Genomic DNA, 6,764 nt, shown 5'->3' with positions numbered 1-6,764 from the left:
GGGACCTTCAGTCTTTCCCCTCTATACAGCTTTTTCTCCTAGTCCCTACGGGGAGAAGTAAATTCTTGGACACACTTTCCAAAGCAAAAAGCCATGCCCATGAGCTGTTCATTCTGACTATTCATGGAGAGACACCAGGCAACTGAAATGAGAAAATCCCACTGTGCCCCTGTGAGCCTTGGGGCTGCTGACTTTGGTGGCTTGAGTCCCAGGGTGCCATTGTGGCTTCCACCAGGTCCCCCAGGGCCAGGACCTCTCCCGGCCAAGGTCAAGAAGAGGCTTTGACCTCTCTGAACCTCTGACCTCTCTGAACGCTTCATCTTACCCGTAGTCCTTTGCTTGATGTTTATTTTCCTGACCACACTCTACCTTCTGCAGGGCATCCACCACCCCCATCCCCCATCTGCCTGCTTCCTTCCCTGTTGTATCATATCTTTGGTGCCTAGCCAAGAACCCAGCCCATGGTAAGCGCCCCAAAAATGTTTATCCCATGCCAGGATGGACCCAGCCTTCTCCGTGCTGACTGCCCAAGGAGGAAATGAAATGACTCTGAACATAAAGAGTATCAGTAAGTAGAGACAGGTCTGTCTTCATTTCGCAACAGAGCTTCTGGAGGGTGCTCTGAGCCGCTTGCTGATGGTTTAGGTGGTTCATATTTATAAGAAGCCCAGGACATACTTTGGTTCCCAGCAGGGTATGAAAAAACAACCTCGGTCACTAATAACTCACTGCAATATCTGTGGTCGTGGCACAGTGGGTGTGAATGTGGGGGTCAGTCTGGGTAGAACTGGGGCTTCTGTCAAAATAGTAACATGGCCTAGAGTGGGTTTCTGCAAAGTAGAAAATGACAATTGCTACACCATCCTGGGGCCACAGGAGGTTACTTCCAGCTTGTGTGCCAGGGGAAGGAATCGGGAGGAAGGTGAGGGACATTTTTAGGGAAAGATTCATGGGACAGGAATTGCCAGTACGCAATGTGATTTGCTGTTGAGGACTTAGAATGACTCCTGTTTTACTGATGAAGTATGGAGGCTCAGAGAAGTTAATAGCTGCCCAGGGCCACACAGCTGGTGACTGGTAGAACTCAGCCTTGAACCTGAATGCTGCTGTGTCTCCAATGCTGCAAACATTTGATTAAGACAATACTTAAGATGGGCAATTGCCAACCAAATGCCATGCTCCATGCAGGCACCCAAATCCAGTCTTAGTGGTCATCTTGAGTGTGGCATTGGGCACCTATTCCCTGGGGGATCTCTGCCTGTCTGACAGTGCTCTGGACTTTTCCTCCCTGACTGTATATACAAGAATGGAAGTCCTGATCCGGGTTTATGGATAGAAAAGCTGGATGAAGGTCGGAATTCAGAGAGCTCCCCTGGGCCAGCACTTATCTCAAGGGATTTTATTTTCATAGTCACCCCACCGCCCCACATTTCCACCCATGGCATGAAGCAATGAGGGCAGCTCCTGGGCGGAGGACTTAATGGCAGTCACAGCTGCCTTGGCCCCAGGAGAGCAGAGGGAGCTATCATTGCTGATGGCCTACTAAGCGCCCAGCCCTGCCATGTGCACGTTGCCCACTTGACCTCCATTTGACCCCACTGAGCCCTTCCAGTAGGTGTCATCCCACTATAAAAGCTCAGAGTGGACAGGAAATGTGCCCAGACCACGCGGAAGGCAGCTGGACCTCCTGACTCTAGAAGGCAGACTGTCCCCACTACCTCCATGCCTACTGAATAAAATCGACACATTTCGAAACCGGAGGTGGCGGTTGCCCATCAGAGAGCTGTCCCTTGGTGGGTGGATGGGCACCTGTGCTCCGTTGCCTCCAGTGACAACAAACCACGGCCTGTGATCTTTTTTGTTTGCTCCCAACTTCTTCTAGGTCCATGTTTCCTAGCGCCAGGGAGACGTGGTGGTCCCCCACCACCTGAGAGAGTCATCGCCAGGCTCTGAGATTCTGAGCACAAAGCAGGGGCCGGCATTGTCTAGTAGTCAAGGGCGCAGGCATGGAGGGTGGACTGTCTTTAAAGAGGGGGGATAGAGGGGCGCCTGGGTGGCTCAGTCGGTTGAGTGTCTGACTTCGGCTCAGGTCATGATCTCATGGTTCAGGGATTCGAGCCCCGCGTCGAGCTCTGAGCTGACAGCTCAGAGCCTGGAGCCTGCTTCGGATTCTGTGTCCCCCTCGCTCTCTGCCCTCCCCTTCCGGTGCTCTCTCTCTCTCTCTTTCAAAAATAAATAAACATCAAAAAATTTTTTTAAAAAAGAGGGGAGGTAGAGTCCCTGCTCCCTATGTGACTTCCACCCAAAGGGACCTCATTACATTCAAAGTAATGTAATGGACTGGGCCAGCACTGGGCGCCTTTCCTGTCCCTGCAGGCTCCACCCCGAGAGGTGGCATGCCAGCCAGTTGCCCCAGAGCCAGGGTGCGGTGGACACAGCCTCCCCTTTCTGAGCACCTCTTGGGTGTCCTGAAGATGTAACAGTAGAGTGGATAAAGGCCCCTACCCTCGGTCGTCCCATTAATACCAGTTCAGTAAGCACTGGGCAACAGGGATAGCATGGGAGCAGGGCAGCCATGACCCCTGCCCTTTTGAAGCTTCTGTAGCACAGGGGACAGACCAGCCAAACGCCGCATAATAAATGTGTAATGAAGTTTGGGGCTAGAAGGACAGTGCAGGGAGCCCCAAAAGCACATACCAGTGCTGCCTGGCTTGGCCTGGGGGTCAGGGGAGCTGGTGAAGGAGTGAGTGAGCAGTGGTTGCCTAGGAGGAGGGGAAGAGAGCTTCTCCGCTGAGGAACAGCGGATGCCAGGCCCCTGGCTGTTTCCTGGAGGGGTCGCAGGCACTCTCTGACACTGACAGGGCTGTAGGTAAAAATAAGGAAATCCATAATACGAGTCCAAGGTACTGAGGTAGGCACAGGAGGTAGAATGCGAACAGCCGCAGGAGTCCAAGGCAGAGGGAAATCGGCACAGGCAGCAAGTTCTGGAAGAGGAAGGCGGGACGGAAGCCAACAAGGGAGTGAGGAGAGAGCCCCTGCGGAGAAGAGGGGGAAGAGGGCAGGCTAAGGGAGCATCAAGAATGAGTCCTGTGAGGCCCGTTGAGTCCTTTGATTTCTGTGGGGAGCAGGTTGGCGCTTGGGGCAGAGCTGGTAAGGCCAAGGGCAGGCTAGGCATCGGAGAAAAGAGGCAAAATTCAGAGGGTCGAAAGCATACATGAAGCTTCATCATTTCCTCCCGCTCAGCCCAGAGAGTGACTGGGCTCATTGTCTCTGCCCCTTAGTGGGACTGGACCCTGCACCTCTCCATGAGAGCTCACAATCTGCCTGGGCAGTTGCACCCAGAATTTGGCCCAAGTTACCTGAAATATCAGTGAACTTCAGATGCACAGAACAGGGCTGGGCCAGTGGCTCTTTGGAATGTCGTCTCGGCAGGTCCGGGGCTGGCCTGCTCCCAGCTTAGCACTCCCTTCGAGGTTCCACTTACAACACCCCTCCGATAGCCTTTGCCACACAACGTGTTTCTTAGACGGGGAAGCAGTTGTTGAGTAAATATCAGAATTGGGCAGATGCCTCCCCGAACAACCTTGTTCCCCAGGCTTTTTACTCTCAAGCTCACTTCCACCGCGGGGGTTTCTCCAAAGTCCTCCCCATGAGAACTGATCCCCTCCTGGATGACCAGGACCCCACCTTCTAGAGAAGCTGCTTGCCCTCCAGCCTTTGAGACAGTGAAGGAAACCTTTAAAGAAACAGGGGTCTAGGGACCAGCCCAGAGGTCTCAAAATTGGCTTAGGGACCCTGGAGATCTGGAAGAGCATGAGATCACAAACTACAATAAAATCATAAAACGTCAACTAAGCAGAATATGAAACTTGGTGCAGAAGAAGAATGAATATTCTTTTTTTAAAAATTGTTTTTATTAAATTTTTTTTAACGTTTATCTAATTTTTGAGAGACAGAGAGAGACACAGTATGAGTGAGGGAGGGGCAGAGGGAGGGGGAGACAGAATCCTAAGCAGGTTCCAGGCTTTGAGCTGTCAGCACAGAGCCTGACGCGGGACTCAAACCCACGAACTGCGAGATCATGACCTGAGCGGAAGTTGGATGCTTAACCGACTGAGTCACCCAGGCACCCCAGAAGAATAAATGTTCTTATGGAGAATAGTAGGAACTTGCGAATTCATTTCTGGGTGCCCGGTGCTTAGCCCAGTGCCTGGTGCACGGGAGGGGCAGTGAGTGTTTGTTGGACAGGGAGAGAGGGTGGGGGAAGGGGAGAGAAGGAAAGGGAGAGGGAAAATTTGGCATTCAGGCAGGCTTCTGGAAAACAGGGGAACCTCAGACTTTACTGAGCCGTTTTGCTTGTTCCCAACTTCTAGGTTCCACTGGTGTTCCATTGGTTTCTTCGACTTGCCATCCTTGACACAAAGTGTGTCCTTTGGGTAAACTGATTCCTATCGTGACAAACAGACCTGTTTTTCCAACTCCTAGCTGCCCTGGGTCTTTATGACTCAGAGAAACCAAGACCTTGGAAGGCAGAGAGGGGATCTGCTGCTTCCTCACCCTGATGACAGACGAGGAGTTCCAGAGAGGCGCATGCCGGAGGTGTGCAGGAAACAGCCTGGCTGAAACAATGGGCAGCAGCCACGGCTTATGGGGAGGAGGGCTGGACCCTTGTCTGACCAGCCCAACTGGGTTGGGGAGTAGTCTTGACGGTGCAGTGCGAGCCATTACATCCTGGGAGATGGTTCAGACCCCACCATCGCTGCATCACCTCCCTGACTCAGCTCCTCACAAACCCATCACCTCCAGACCTCACCATTTTCCCAGACCCCATCATCTCTCAGATCCATCATCTCCCCTAAACCCCATGAACATCAGACAGACCAGGATCTAGGTATTACCAGTTTGTCTGAGACACGGCATCCTCTTCCCACCTCCTCTCACCTCTCATCAGTTGCTCAGAGGGGGCAGCTCTATGGGAAAGGATGATCCAGTCTCAAGATGTCCACTCAGCATAAGACAAGTCACTCAGATACACAAGGTCTGTGTTCCCAACGTAGGTAGGATGCCATGCCAGTGCCAGAAAAGAGACAGTAGACATCCATGTGCTAACATAGGAAGATGGCCAAGAGAGTCTCTTTTGGAGGTGAAAAGAGGAAATTGCAGGTGATGCATAAAGCATAATTCATGTTGTTCCTTTAAGAACGTATAAATTTGTAAATGCAGAGATAAATAAGTACCTGGAAGGACAGAAGTTACACTTTTCACGGTGGTTCCCTTTGGGGGCAGAATTGGTGGGTAAGGGTGAGATGGGGCTGGGGTAGGAGAGAGACATCACTTTTTTCTTAAATCGTGGACATAGCAAATGAACTTGTAATTGGAAAACCCATTAGAGGAAAGCATGTCTTGGCTCTAGCCTGCTGACCCGTGGAGGTCTCTGTGTGGACGTCTCTATGTGGAGGTCTCTGCCACATTGGGAACTCCTGCATGCTGCAGAGCCAGATAGCTGGGGGCAGGATCTCAAAGCTCCCCACTTCTAGAAACGTCCTTGTTTTCTCCCTACCCTCAAATGGCCGCAACCTCTGACAGGCTAGAGGTGTGGCTGGGCAGGGATGGTTGCACATCTGAGGTCAGGGGTGGGGAGGCATGCCCTGGAGGCCCCTGGCTGATGAACACCCCACGCTCTCTACTTGCTTGGGCTGCCAAGGTCAAGGTCTTGGTCAAGGTCAAGGTCTGCTTGCTTGACCTGCCAAGGTCTTGCTTGGGCTGACCAGGTCATCTGGTCGTTACAGCCCTCTTGCCTTGGGGTTTCCTTCCCACGAGAAGAAACCGAACATTCCGGCTTTGGTTTCCTTGTCTATAAAATGGCAATAGTGATCCCTGGGTTCATCACCGACCTGCGTGTGCCTTTCACATACCTTCACTCTTAGACGTTTTCTCCCCTACTTAGCTGCAGATGCCATTGGAGAACATTCTGGCTCTCCTCACACACCTGCCTCACCGCCTCATTTCCTGGCAGTCACCTCCCGGGCCTGAGGCAATTTCTGTTCCTTGTTCTTACAGCAAGTAGAAGTTTCTGTTCTAGTCCCTGCAGGAGCCACCAACCATGAATTCCTCTAACTCAGAAGATGGGAAGGCCACGAGAGCCAATCCCACGGTCAGCAGGTGATGAACAAAAAAACCCAAAGGATGACAATGTGTGAGTGTCACTGCTGCCTAACTTTGAGCTCTTTTAAAAAAATTTTAAATTATTTTGAGAGAGAGAGAGAGAGAGCGCGCGCGTCAGGGGAGAGGGGCAGAGGGAGAGAGAGAGAATCTTAAGCAGACTCCACGGTCAGCACAGAGCCCGACTCAGGGCTCCATCCACGACCGTGAGATCATGACCTGAGCCGAATTCAAGAGTCAGATGCTCAACTGACTGAGCCACCCAGGTGACCCCAAGGTTGTGAAGCTTTGCCCTATGTTTTCTTCCAAGAGTTTTATGTCTTACATTTAGATCCTTGATCAGTGTGAGTTAGTTTTGTATATGGTGTCATGTAAGGGTCCACTTTCATTCTTTTATACAGAGACATCCAGTTTCCCAAGCACCGTTTGTTGAAAAGACTGTCCTTTCCCCATTGAATGGTCTTGGCATTCTTGTCAAAAGTCATTGGACCACAAATGCAGGGGTTTAAATCTGGGCTCTCGATTCTATCCCATTGGTCTATGTGTCTGCATTTTTGCCAACATCACACTACTTTGATCACTGTAGCTTTGTAGTAAGGTTT

The sequence above is a fragment of the Panthera pardus genome, unplaced genomic scaffold (genome assembly GCF_024362965.1).
Source record: "Panthera pardus isolate Hobbes unplaced genomic scaffold, ASM2436296v1 HiC_scaffold_26, whole genome shotgun sequence".
Lineage (NCBI taxonomy): Eukaryota > Metazoa > Chordata > Mammalia > Carnivora > Felidae > Panthera > Panthera pardus.
Note: the sequence above shows the minus strand (reverse complement) of the source record.